Consider the following 15,006-nt stretch of genomic DNA (forward strand, 5'->3'; position numbering starts at 1 on the left):
GGATACTAAACCAGTGGACTGCTTTTCAAAACCTGCCGTCTACGCGACCCACAATGCAACTCAGCAACCGAGTCGATTGTTGATTATCTTACAGTCTGCTGCTCTTGATCCAAAACCTGCACGTCCTTCTTCAACTGGGATGAATGTATTTCTGTCACAGGTTGTGCTGGTTTCAGCATTAACGTCGAAAAATTACATCTGCCGTGATGTTAAAAATTCAGAATACTGCCAATATCGCGATGTGACGATGTGACATGAGACACTTTCCTCTTGCTCTGACTGTAAGAATAAGAATATAGCTCTTGGGTAAAATATCACTCTCGGGTCACAGTGATATTTTATGCATTTTTCTTTCCCTCCCTGTGGCTTTGACTCTTGCAGGCCTGAATATTGGTTTCTAATCCAGAAGTGAAAGCTCAGTCTCCTGCTGCTCTTGCTCCCTACGCCTCTCTATTAGAAACCTCACAGCAGAGTTCCCACAACGCTAAACATCGCCAGAGGTAAGGAGCACGCTTAATGCAAATATTCTGTATGGATGAATCCATCATGTGTGCTGCTTGGCCACATGAGGTTGTAATTATTTATTTCCAAGGACAGATACACCTCGTCTTGACTCGCCCAGCTGTGTTTCCGAAGCTCGAGGAGTGCATGCATCAGTATCGATTAGCTCCCCGTGTGTTGAGTGGAGCAGAAAGAGCCCGGGGAAATAAAGCTTAAGATGGATCTGCCTTCAACACTCGCACACATGTGCACATACAAACACACACACACACACACACACACATATATATATTTATACAGAGAGGTAACGGGCAAAAGTAGGAGCCATTTTACGAACACACCAGCTGTGTAGTTACTGCAGAGCACACATCAACTTTATTTGTATAGAGAGCCACAAAAAGCGAATTATGTTTCGGGCCCCCGACTGCAGACGCTCAATCAACATTTGACTTTATTCCAGCTCTGGAAGCAGTCAAGAGATTTGTTTGTGGATCTTCAGTGACATTACAAAGTTGTACTTAAATCAAGATTAAAAACTCAATAGAAGCTGCGACTGACTCTTTGTTTTATCATCTAAAAGTTGTCATAAAGGTCTTTAAATGACTTTCTTTTTTTTTTTTAAACCATGTGGAAGCCAGTGTAGATGTTTATGATGATCTCTCCTCTTATCGAGAGCTGAAAGCCGGCCTGTCCTATCGCTGACAGATAAGCCGAGCAAACACACACACAGGACTGTTCCTGCTGCTCTATTGCCTCAACAGACAGCGCTGTAATCTGCTAAATGCGTGTAAATAACATGTAAACGGACCAGAATGTCCCTCTAATGCGCTCTTTAAAGGGCTTTTTTGACGAGCAGCACCGTGTCACAGAATGCTGATCCACTAAAACAGATTTTATTAGCCTGAATTGAAGGTTTCTGTTAACGCCTTTCGAGCCATATACTGCCGTTGTTCTGTACTGTCAGTGTTTTAAAACAAATCCGACCAACATAAAGTCAACAGATCATTTCTCCTAGCTTTTAAACAAAATTTATACGAGCACTTCTTCTTAAATGGCAGGTTTAGTTTAAAAAAAACTTTAAATGAGAAGTTCACTTTGTTCAACATCACCTGAGATGTGACAGTGTAATAATAGTGGCTGTTCCGCGATCAAAACAAACGGCTAAATGAGTCTTAAAGTCTGCGAGACAGCAGACAGCATCGTCAACATTTAAAGGTTTGAGCTCTAAAATCACAGAGGAGTCCTGACGTGCAAACAATAGGAGAGTCATTGCGGAGAGCTTCGGCAGTAAACATCGTCTGGAAAGAATCAGCAGCTGTCACAGAAAAGCAGGCGAGGCGACCTCGCCGCTGCAAGGACTCGAATGTTCCCAGAAGTTAAGCAATAGCAGAGACGATGAATGGATGGACGGATGGATGGATCTGGACCTGAGCGCCGTGTCTGAACCTAAATCATGCTCTGCGTGTTTACAGCAGAGCGGTGGCACTCAAATGGGCTGTGCGGGAAATGTTTGGACAGCGTGTAAAACAAAGGGCCGTGCAGCACATGCTCCCACTAAAGATGTTTTCTCACTGTATCCTGTGCAGAACAGTGCACGGCCCCGCTGCTGGTGTCGGTGGATTCCTCTGCGGCACAAAGAGGTTGACACGTCATGACAGCCTCCAGATACCTTTAACAGATGAGGTCCCAAATGGAGTAAAGGTCAGTGAATGCATCGCAGTCAGCCTCCATCCCTCCCCTCTCTGTAACAGCCCGTTTCCCCTTCTCCTCTTCTTAACTCGTTCCCTCAGGTTATCGATCCGCCCTTCGTCCTTTACCACTGGACGCACCGCTCTCATCTCAGATACGTCGCACGCGTCTGGCCTCATCAGCCGGGAGTGAAATGACATTTAAGCCGAGCAGCGTGTTCACGTGAAGGTGCACGATGCTGTCAGTGACCTGCGAGACGCTTAAAATAATGGAAAACTATAGTGCAGGCTACAACTGGTAAAAGCTTCAGGCAGTGTTCATCTTCTGCATCATTTGTCTAGAAAATAGTAAAAAAAAAATCTCATTATAACTTCCCAAAGCAAGTTTTCTATCACATCTGATGTATAAAAGCATCAAATCTGCTAATCGGAGAGGCTGAAATCAGATGTTTGCTTGACAAATGCTAAATAAACTAATCTAAAATAAAAATAAAATAATCGATTTAGAGCTCGACACTGAAGTGAAGCAGTACAGAAGTCAAATGCAGAAAATAAAAATGTCACACTTGAAGTGTTGAAAAAAGATTTACAGTTCAGCAGGATTGTCTTGTTCCAGTGATACATTTCTTTTTCTTGTATTTATTAAGCTGAGATGAAAGTTCCCCTTTTAACGAAGCAAAGCAAATTGTCACAATTTGACTCGAGGTAACGCTGCTTTTCATTTGGTCACCTGTCAGCGTAACGTCAACATTACAGTTGACACACATTTGAAAATGGGCGTCACCTCCGTGGATTGCTGCTGCAGTCAGATTGATAAACGGGAGTGAAGATAAATCTGCGTTTTAATCCCAAAAGTTTAAAAAGTCATCTCTGAACTTCTCGTCTCGTCAGTAAACGGCTCCGGACCAGAGAGGAATCTGATGTGATTCAGGGTTTTATTCCTCCAGAAGATCCGACACTGTGGACCAACTTCACTCCTCCAGAACCGGCCGGCTCTAAACTCACAGTATTCAGTATTCATATACACGCTGTATTTTTATAAAGGGACCTGTAGAAATGGCATACCATGCATTTAAAAGGTTGCTGAAAACTTTAATGCACAAAGATGCTTCGCTATAGCTTCTTCTTTTTTTTGTACTCCATCACAGTCCTTTGAAAGGGCAACAATCCCCCTGGATGAGCCTCTCACAGGGCATCACACCCATCTTAAAATCACTGCATTCTTCGACTACATCTGCGCTTGTTTCTTTGCCTTTCTCTGCTCAAGAATCCCTTCACCTCGAGGCATCCGGGCCGGGCGTACATCAACCACACTCGCTCTGTGGCAGAGTTACCTTTTTCCACCCTTCATATCTTTCTTTGTGAATATTTCATGCTCTGCTAGTCACTAAACTGCCTGTCCCAGAGCGCCTTCTTTTCCCCTTTGTGGGAAGCAAGTGGTTGCTCTTCAGCAGCACTTAGTGCCTCTGCCTGAGATTGAACGCTGCCACGATCATGACCGAGTCATGAGCCCCACTGCGCAGTTAAAAGAGAGACAGAGGAGGCATACACAAGCAGTGTTCAGAGGAGCTTCACTAAATGCAGTCACAGTGCTCTTTTCTTTCAGGGACGACCAGGACTGTCCTAGAAATTGGGCAGCTGGCGTGGATAATACCGCGGCCGATAACACCGTTTCCCTCGGCTGGGATGAGATGTTGTTTGGCACGGTCACCTCAAGAGATACTTAATGGAAGGAAAATTTATATCACCAATAGCCATCAGGGCACTCTCTTTTACAAGTTGCCTTGTTAAACCATGAAGTGTTTTATGTCCTCAAGCAAAGAGGTTTTTTTTAACGTTGTCAAAGACATTGAACCGTCTCAGACCAACCAACCAATGTTTCACGGTACAAACACCAAACAAGCATAGCGCTCATTTACATCTACGACTTTTTAATGGTTTTATGGATTTAAATTCTTTTTGGTCTTAAGTTTTTCAGATACTATTAACAAAGTTTTTTTGACGGTTTGAAACAAAGAGTATCTTTCTAATGTATATTGAGGTCAACGGTGACCGCCCACTTTGTGAATTTCCCCTTCATTTACTCTGTTTATGTTCAGAAAATCGTCAGAATTCATCTCATAGCTGGTTGGCTTGGTTCCAGGCTTAAGACTCTTTTTATAACATTAAACAGAGCAATATAGAACTCGTAGTGACTTTCACCCTTTTAGACACTTTCTCAACTTAAAAAAAAGGAAGGCAGCATGTCGGAAGGGGAAATTACGGTCGCTCTGTGGTATAAGTAATGTAAACGATCCGGTCGTGGCAGCAGTAACTCTGTAGCCAACGTGACTTTGGCGGGTGTTGTAAACATTCCCATGGTGACAGTAAGCTCCAACAATCAGAGACGTTGCTGTGACAGTTTAGGATTTAGGGAAGTGTAGTTCTTCTCCCTGACATTGCACATAAAACATGTTTTGGTTGATATATTTCACACTTGTGGCTTTTTACAGAAACATATACCATGATTTCATAATCTCATAGCTTGTGGTAAGTCTATGGATGGTTACGACATCGTGGATAAAAATCTACAAACTTGATTCACAAAATAAAATAGGATTTTCACTGTCGACCACTATTTTCATGTAGATCTGAAACTATTGATTGTTTGATGAGTCAGTCACAAAAAAAGTATTTTTTTAAAGCAAGATTGTCCGTGTTCTTTGTCTTCTTTGAAAGAAAATGAAATATTCCTTGAGTTTTGCGATGAGCGTCGCACAAAACAAAACATCTGGAGAAGTCACAAGCGGGTTGTCGTCAACTGTGACTGATACGTTTCAATTTTCACCAAATTATTAATCCATTTACTGAGAGTTATGAAAATCTGTGTTTGTTTCGGGCCTGAGTTTCAATGAAACACTGTATAAAATACTGAATAAATGCCCAAGACAATTGCCTGGACTCTTCACAGACTTGTTCTGTCTTAAAATAAATAAAACAAGCAGATTTTCATATTTTAGAAACTGACTTCAATGACGACTTTTGATACTTTTTAAAAAATCTCCAAGAAACATTTACAGCACATGACTCCTAATAAAGCCACAAAATGTTGTTTTACATTTCTGTTTGCGTAAGGATTAAACAAAAGTCACATGAGCATGAATGAGCATATTTTCCTAAATGTTAAACTGTTTCCTCTAATAGATAAACCGTTGGCACCTTTTGTCCAGAATTAATCCAGCACATTCCATTCCTGAGTTAATGTTGTGCGTTTGGAGTTGCGTCGTGAATCTGCTCTGTGCTTCTGCTGAAAGAAGTGATAAAGTTAAGCTGGCCGAGGTTTCGTGAAGGAAGTAGCGTTGAATGACCTGTTGTTGGGGACAATGTCACACTGCAGCCCACAGTATTTCTCAGAGTGTGACACAATAACGACTTGTTCTTGCCATTGAACATTGTGGCCCGGGTTTGGACTCGCGCCATAACTGCACTGTCAGGATTTTGCTTCCCCTCGCCAGCTCCCCAAACAAACTCTGACTATACTCTGCCCCTCTCCACCACATAATGGTGCCTTCTTCTCGCACAATGCAGTCACTAAAGTGCGTAAAGTGACAGCAGCTGATGTAACGCTGCGGTCACAGGGGCCCTTCGTCTCGCCTGGTTTGCTCAGAGGCACGTTGGCAGACTCTGAACGGCTGATTTCTGTCGCGACTGCTCGGCACTGCCTGCGTGTCTGACACCATAACTCATGCTCGCCTTGCCTGGATGTAATGGTTAAGAGGAACACTGTACGCTACAGCACTAATGGCTGAGGAATGACATCCATTCTCAATCAAAGCAGATTGAGGGGGAGCTATCCGTTACGAAGAAGGATAGCCTCGTTTCCTTTGACTTGATTAGAGTGGTCGGCGAGCCAATAAACTCCGAGACAGATATTAATGTAATTGCTGAAGCAGCTGGTTCCTGTCTGAGTTATGATCCATTGTTTGAGGGGAAAAACCAGAGAGGGGAGAATCAGAGAGAGAAGGGAAACAGTACGTACAATAACCATTTGTTAAGAGAGAAAAAGAGGAAGTTCAGCAAATTGTGTTTGCACAACAGACATAAACAGTGTGGCTGAGGGAGAGCCCATCAGCTGTTATCTCAACAACCAAATGCCCTTTTTATACTTTGATAGATATTACCGTCTCTCCTTCAGTGAAATTGTCTCTGCACATCAGACCTGAGAGCTCATATAGTCCAACATTAGCAGTTGTCCTTGCCAAGGTCTTTTCTGAAGTGACTGAGCTCCTGACTGAATTTTCTTCAGCTTCCTATTACTTTGTCTGAAGCTTCTATTCAGACGCCGTTTCTAAATGAATGCAGTAACAACTACTGTCATGTTTGATTCATCTGCTAAATGTTTTCAAAATGAATCGATCAATTGTTGAGTCAATAAAATGTCAATAAATTGTTAAAAAAAACTAAGCACTATTTCCTTTGGTCAAAACCAACAGTCAAAAAAACCTTCATCAACGATCATAAATGACAAAGAAAATCAGCAAATCTTTTGATTTAAGGGGCTGAAACGGTCAAAGGTTTTGAGACTCTCCTTGAAAAACGACTGAAACGATGAATCGATTATCAAAATATCTGGCAATTAATTTACCTGCAATTGGCTAATCGATCCGAAGACTAATCGTTGCAGTTCCTCCTCCTTTCACCTGGAAGTTACAGTGACAGGAGTCAATGAAACCCATGTTATCTTGAGTAAACCTGTTGATTTTTCTAGGTGTGAATGTTGTTGAAATCATTTGGGATAATGTTTGTGCGTAACTCAACAAAATACATAACAAAGGATCTAGTTGTTTTTAGATGTTGTAATACAGAAATCTTACACATATCTTCAACAAACTGCTGATTACATCTTCTCAAAGACAAATAACAGCATTGTGAAGTTTCATGTTGCTCAGATCAACTCCATCTGACACTTTTGTTGTTACTGTAACTATGAAAAAGAAATGTCTGAGAAGTCTCCAGGCTTTGACACAGTGGAGGTTAATGTTGGATTTATGAACTTTAAAGTGATCATCTGCCGCCACCTGGTGGTAAAAGAGTAGCGGTGTAAATATAGTGTCGTCACAGGGGACTCAGACTTTCATGCACAGCTGAATGCATCAACTGTCCACACAGCATTTCCTTTTCTAAATGAAGCCGTGACCTGTTTTAATGTTTAATGTTCGCTGTTTCCTGGCGAGCAGGAGCCGGCGTCAGCACATTTAAGGTGCAGCCAGATGTCTGCAACACAGGCAGCCTGTCAGCGCTTTCCTTGTGTAAGACAGAATTTAAGCATTTCTTTTTTTTTTTATTTAAGATTAGCACCATGCTTCTCTGTTTACTTTGTCCTGACTAACGGCTGTTTAATTCCTCTGGTAGCCAAAATAATTAGAGCTATGATTATATTGATTTTACAACTTACCTGTGAATTATTTTCTCAATTAATCAATTTGTTGACTGCTCAATAAAACGAAACATGTCGATCATTGCCCACAATGACGTCCTCAAATGTCGTGTTTTGTCCTTCAACCAGATATATTCAGATTACTGTCATAGAGGAGAAAAGACACCATAAAATATTCACATTTAAGAAACTGGAATCAGAATTTTGACTTTTTTTTTCCTCCAAGAAATTTCTCAAACTGATTAATCAATTATTTAAATAGCAGACAACTAATAAATTAATTGTTGCAGCTTGAAAAATCATGTCTGTTCATGTAGAAAAAACAGGAATGGAAAAGATTTTAACCTGGCTATTTTAATTTATTAAATGTTTATGTAAATAATTAACTAATTTATCTTTTATTGTCATCAAAAGGAATCTTAATAATGTGATGTTTTTTGTGATCTAGTTGTAGTCGTCTTTACTCTCATCTGTTCCCAGCTTCTCCTCACCTGTTTTGTTCCTTTTACATGTTTTGCCTGTTTATTTTTTCTGTCTTTGTATTTTTCAATTTGATTCGTACTTTTTGTGTTTATGTATTTGCACATAAACATGACAGACTAATGATGAAAAAGATCTATGGTGTCAACATTTGCAATTTCAGTATTCAATCAAAATTATCAAAATAATCTGAAATTTGTATCTAAATGCACATCAAATTGATTTCCACTAGATGGCAGGTCGAGCTCAGGGACGCGCCGCCTCAGTCTCTTTGCCCCCGAAGCTGCTTGTGAGTTTTCCATCTAATCATGTCTTATTCTGCTGGGAGCTGCCTCCCGGAGTATCGCACCTGCCCACTTCCTTTTTGCCTCCATGCCAGGGGATTGCAGTAACCCGCTCCCACAATGCACTGCAGCTCCCCTCTGAGAGGAAACGCTGTAGTGGCGCTGTGAGCATATGGCACTTTCTTAAAAAAAAATAACAAAATAAGTCAGAAATTAACCTTTACTATGAAACGCTGTATGGAAATGCTGACAGGCGGTGAGGCTCGTGGGGAGTGAGGGATGTGGAACTCTCCGGGCCGTCAGGTGACTCCTTTAGTTTTAAACTTTGCCTTTGAGGATTTTGGTGGAGCTTTGCTTTCATATGCACAAAGTGGGACTGGAAAGTTTGTACCGTAATAAAAGCGAAACTCTTCAACCATCACTGCTCTGAGAGAAGTTCTATAGCTACAACCTGCAATTCATTAAAGCTGGAAGTAATCATAATTCATGTGACTAAAACAAAAAATTAGATCTTTGTCTTCTATGAGTCTTTATCCACAAGAGGCGGATTTGTTGATGTGTTATATATTTTATCGTCACACCCGGCTCGCACAGAAAAAACTCATTCAGCTCTACGTGTATTTACTGAATGAATTAAAGGCTTAAAAGGGCAACAACACTGGACTCTGATTGGACAGTTTCACAGCAGATTTCACTGTTCAGGAACATCTGCTGCTGAAGTGTGAAATCTGCTGAATCTTGGGATTCCTACAACCTTATTTCTTTAGGCTACTGCAACAAACACAATATTTTAATATGCGGATATCGTCCTCATTTTCAATCTATCCCGATAAACACAACTGATTTCAATTTATGTGAAGACATATAAGGGGATGTAGAGTATCTTTGTCTGGACTGAGGAGTGTTACAGTCCTTCCTTTCTTATCAGATCCTCGGCCCTTTGTTTACTGCAAACCACACTGCGCAGCATTGTTTGTCAGGCTGAGGGAGCCTTGATGGAATCAGAGTCCATTAACATGGAAGGCAGCGTCGAGGTGACTTTAGCTCCTAATTAAAAACAGATGTGTCCATTTAATAGTCTTAATACTTTGTGGGAGAGCGAGACAATCACCGCAGAAATATCTATTTGCCTCATTAAATCGGGAGGCTTGATCATGATGAGAAGCAGGGTAATGAATGAAGACAGACATGTTTACCAGGTTGTTTAAACAGTATTTGTTGGGAGAAGAGAGGGATGAATCTAGATGGACTGTTGTTTGATGCTGGGGAGAGAAGGGACTGATATAATGAATGGCATGTGATGTCAGGTAAAAACAATGAGGAGACTTAAGAAGCTGGATCCACCATCAAGCTATCATTGTGCACATGCTCATGTGCTTTAAAACACTGACAGCGATTTCAGGCCTGTTTTTCACAATGAAAGTAAACTACAGTCAACTTGGTTACATTTTTAGGTTAAGTTCAAAGAGGCTCAAGCATCTGTGCTGCTACAAACTGTATATCAAACCAAGGTATAACCAGGAAAGACCTAAATTGAAGCCAGTTACAAATAGATTGTATAACATGCAGATGTTTGGAAGAAACCTGCAAGTTTGCAACCATGCTAAATGCTAAAATCAGTAAGCTAACATGTCCGCAATGACAACGCTAACATGCTGATTTCTAGCAGGTATAATGATTACCATGTTCACTCAAGATTAACTAATTAGCATCAAACACAGGGTACAGCTGTCATTAATTTGCAGGTAATAACTCATCGATTAAGGTTTGAATTTCAAGCTGATGGAGCTGAACAGATAAGGAATCACCAGAATTATTCTGTTAATCTTGAAGGAGGACGTGAATGTCTCGATCAAGTTTCACGGTGATGGTTGTTGAGACATTTCACTCTGAACAACAAACGTCGGTGTCAAGAAAAAGTGAGAGGGTGAGTCAACAGACGTCATCCTCAGGGAACCATGAACGTCTGTTTAAAAAAATGTTTTCATGGCAATCCATCAAACTACTCGTGTGGAGAAAAGATGGTGTTTGGACCAAACAACCAATTTTGGATCCACAGAGGTTTTATATTTGGAAAACTATTTTCCATTTTATGGTGCTGAATAGACTGAGAGAAACTTCTCACTTGAAATACAATTAATTTATACCTTGATTGACAGGTCTCTCAGCCTATGATACTCAACAATGGTGGCTGCCACTTACACCCTCCTTCAGCTACATCACAGCTCTTTCCTTTTTGCCAAAAATTTAGATTTTTTTTTGGCTTCAGTAACTGCCAAGATGGCAGCAAGCGGTGATCCTAAATCCAGACTTCAAAACCTCCTAGATTATCTGGGACATCACAGATGCTACATCCATGTTTTCTACAGTTTATGTTTCAAACACAATTAAAACTTTAGTCAACAGTACTTCTTACCATCTATCTCTTTGTCCATCATTGTTATTGAATGTTCAACTTATGTAGGGTAATACGTACTGCTAGAGATGATTTGAGCTATACCTTGAATACAGCAAGCTTTACACACAAGCGTCACTGTTTACTGCCACTTGTTATTGGTGCTGTTCATCAATAACCTAGTGAAAGAGACATTGTCTGTATTTTGGTTGTCTGTTACATTAACGTTGATCTCTTAAAAAATGATTAATCTCAGTTCTACACAACTGCAGTACATGAACGAGTTAATACCCAACAAGAACGTTCTAATTTCTAAAAGGCCGGGTCAGTCACAAACATCTCTGACGCCGTCTGTTGATCGGCCTTCTTGCAAACATGAGTCTGGTGTGCAGCTGCAGGCTACAAGTAAACTAGCTGTGCAGGCTGAGTTGGAGAGAAATCCTGGTTTTGATTTTGCTGATCAGAACTGAAACAATCAAAATCATGACACCCCTATAAATGAACAAAAAGTCCACTGTGGCTTCTGCTTCATGTCTTGGAGGCTTCAATCTCTTCGACCTCTTGGGGACGGTGCAGCTGTAGTTCATCAAACGATCAGTAAAGTATCTGATAGCAGCAAGTCGGCAGTGCGTGAAGCTGCAGCCAGAAAAAGTTCCTAATTTTGTTTCAATTAGTCAGTTACCAAAATGTGTTGTCAATTAATGCTCTATTGATGGACTAAATGATTAACAGACTGTTGGCAAGGGAAGCTACCATGTCAGCTGTTCCAGGTTTATTGTGGTATTAGTGTCCATAATATGCATGTCAAGTTAATTTAATTCATAAAACATCAAGCACTTAGTGAGTCACATGCAGACACCCACACGCAGACACATCCATGTGAAAAAAAGCAGTGATCTAAGCCCAGCTGACTGGTTGTGCGGTGTGACTGCGCTCTTGTATGTATGACAGGGACAAAGATGTGTGTGGACACTTCAGCCTTGCTCAGGGATCTGCTGTCACATCTCATCATCAGTGCGGCGCATTCACACCAGCCGCTGCTCCAGGACGGCGGCTGACTAAGGGGGGTAGCGAACCTTTCTACGGGGCGACAGTGGTGCTCATATAAGGATCAGTGTCAGGGTTGTCACCATTACAGGCTCGACAGAGTGAAAAAAAAACCTGTATTATTTAAAAGGCCAAATGTTAAAACTGTTTTTGATTCATTATCAGTTGTGCTTGCAGTTTCTTTTTGTTTTTTTTTAGAGGCAGTGTGATCGAGGAGAGTGTAGCTCAGAAAACAGAGGACATGCTGGGAGGCTTTTCTGAATAAAGAGACTGAAAGATACAAATAATAAAACTGATGCTGTATCAATACAATCTGTGCCTTTTTGTGTGTGCATAAAAAAAGTGTAAAGATTGGTTTCATTTTTGGCATTTAGCCTGCAGCTACAGCCATTAAGCATTTGATACGTGATAAAAATGTATTTAAGGACACAACAAAGATAAAAACAAGCCTGGCTGCATGTCACCCAGTCAGTCAACCAGTGCTTAGTTGTTGGCAAAGTTGTCAGCGTAGATAATGAGATAATTGGCACTGGACAGATCTGCTGTGTGTGCTGGAAAATAAAAAGATCCCCAGAGACCTGGACTCACCTCCTGTTGGGAGATGGCGGGTTGGCGTGTGTGTGTGTGTGTGTGTATTCTCAGCGGTGTAGTTGCTAATGTAGCGGAAGAAACATGGAACAAGGAAGACGTGAAACAGACACATTAGCAAAGGTCATCGTGGAAGGTGGAGGTTAAACAAACCAGGGGGGAGAGTGAAAAGCAAATATGACAGTGATGATGATGATGTGTGAAGCCAGGAGCTGAGGACCAACACTGTCAACACATCAGCCAAAAACAACACCGTCATTATGAGTATTTTATGCACTGAAGTGACTGATGGCTAATATTTAGTTTCAATACTCAATATATTTAAATTTGAGCCTCTTTCAGGCCTGTGAGGTATGTTTAGTTTAATCCTAGCTTACTTTTAGTTTAATTAGGATAGGTTTAGTTGAGTGGTTCTCAGCCTTTACGAATTGACACCCAAGAAAATTCAAGGTTGTGTTCATGACCCCAGTATACAATGTAGTGTGATCTCAGTGCTGAATTTATTTTTCTTTGGTCATGTTGGATTTCTTTTAGTCTTTACCAAACATTATTGAAAACAGTAACTCTGCAAACTCTCAGGCCAATCTTCCTCAGGTCAGAGTTTTCATCAAGCAACATCATAATTAAATCTCATCTTTAGATTTTCCTGCAAAGGGTAAATCACAGTTTCTTCATATGCATAGCCAGGGGGTAAATTTTGCCTATGCCTGGGAGTATGCACCACTGTGTGAACCAATCTTTGTATGCAGACACTTAATACAAAATAAACAGAAGTCTGCTTATTTTGGACTCTGTCCAACCATCATTCAAATGAGGACAGATGGAGAACGCAGTCTAATTCTTCCGCAGTTACGACGTATAAGCGTAAAGGTAAAGGTTAAACCTGTTGTTCTTGTCTATCATGAGATTAACAGTCTGTGTATCTTTTCCTACAGCTAACTAACCATTAGTTGACCTAAAGTTTATACCATAATGTGCTATTTTTCTTCTTTTGTCAGGGTTCGTACACATTTTTCAAGGTCAAATTCAAGCACTTTTCAAGAACTTTTAAGGGTCATTTTCAAGATTTTCCAGCACCTTTTTGCTGGGGTAAAATACATATCTACAGGAATATATATACTCGTGATTTTTTCTTATCACAATTATGTACATTGTATTATGCTGTAAACATCTAAAATTATGTTTCATAATAGCAAAAACTTCAGAAATTAATTATCCAGTCTGATCCCAATTTTGTGAAAGACAGAGTTATAATGTCAAGCACTTAAAGGAACTTAAACTAAAATCCAAGTACTTTTCAGACCTTGAAAACACAACATTGAAATTCAAGCACTTTCAAGGATTTCAAGCACCCGTACGAACCCTGTTTTGTGGAAAGTACAATGCACATTTGTCTCAGTTTTCATTTGACAAAATTAACGCTGAAATATACAAGGTGTTCAACCCGTTAACAGTTTGTTTCTGTTAAGTTGACATTTTAATGATAAAAAAAAAACAGCAATAATATCCTCATCTTTGTCATATAAGCACAAAACAACTCCAACTGTCCATTATTCACTTTCTAAAAAAAGTCCATTATCACTGGACGATTAAGTGGTATCACTTGATATTGACCTGATTCCTCTCTGCAGGTAATCATCCCTATAGCAAAGCCTTATTAGCGCTCCGGGACCCAGACGCAGTTGGATGTAAACATGGGTGCACAATTGGGGACCCAACTGTCTTCTGAGGGGTAATTATTATTATTAGCACTCTGAGCTGCAGCGCGTCCCCACGAGGTCTCCAGAACAATGACGATCCACATGGGTGCTATGACAGGCGCTCATCTAGGTATCAGAGTGAGTCAGCGAGACATTAATACCCAAGCTAATAATGGCAGCCAAGTGGAGCGAACACTGAGTTAATAGCAGCGGTGAGGGACAGGCAGGCGCCACCACGGGGACGCCGCTCATTCTAACTTGGCCGTCCAGAGGCCTCGTCCTCAGGCTGTAATTAGTAGCCAGTGACAACAAGACTCAACAGAGGAGATGCTGCATGCCAAGCAGGTACACCAGCGGCTGTGCAACAATAATAATTACCTGTCACCAAAACAATCAACTCCCAGTGCAGATTTTTCTATTACATACACTATGTTAACATTTTAGTAAACCATAAAGATCACAACCAAGTTCAACAACAACCAAAATGAACACAAAACTTTCAAGGTATGATGAAAGAATAAGCAATTATATTCACAATGATCTCATTGATCCTTATAGTGCTGAAGTACAATAGTGCTTTATGAAGCTGATGATCTCTGATGTTCTGGTCTTAAGTAAACTATAAGGAAACTTTTGGTGACATTCACACTAATCAAAAGTGTTTCCATTAAAAATGCAGTATGTAAGATCGTAAAAAAAATGGTGGGCAGCATATCACTAGGGAGTTAGACAATACATGGTTGTCGTGATGTCAAAACCTTTATTTCTTTACATTCTGCTGAGAATTTTTGTTCATGTTTTAATGTTTCACATATTGCACCTTTAACATATATTTATGCACCTTTAGAAAAGGTCAATGGAAGCGGCCTAATTTGAAAAAAATCCTCAATTTCGCCAAATCGTTTTA

The 15,006-nt window shown here is 40.5% G+C and overlaps 1 long non-coding RNA gene across 7 annotated transcripts in view; it reads right to left on the reverse strand.

Moving 5' to 3' along the window:
• LOC115567287 (uncharacterized) overlaps window positions 1-15,006 on the reverse strand; it is a 50,595-nt gene that overhangs the window by 11,885 nt on the left and 23,704 nt on the right. The window contains exon 4 of one of the 7 annotated variants that reach the window (XR_003981166.1): window positions 6,814-6,868. The exons of the other annotated variants lie outside the window; for them this stretch is intronic. This is a non-coding gene — a long non-coding RNA (uncharacterized LOC115567287). The remainder of the gene's footprint in view (window positions 1-6,813; window positions 6,869-15,006) is intronic. 7 annotated transcript variants of the gene reach the window in all.

This window comes from Sparus aurata, chromosome 17 (assembly GCF_900880675.1).
Source record: "Sparus aurata chromosome 17, fSpaAur1.1, whole genome shotgun sequence".
NCBI lineage: Eukaryota > Metazoa > Chordata > Actinopteri > Spariformes > Sparidae > Sparus > Sparus aurata.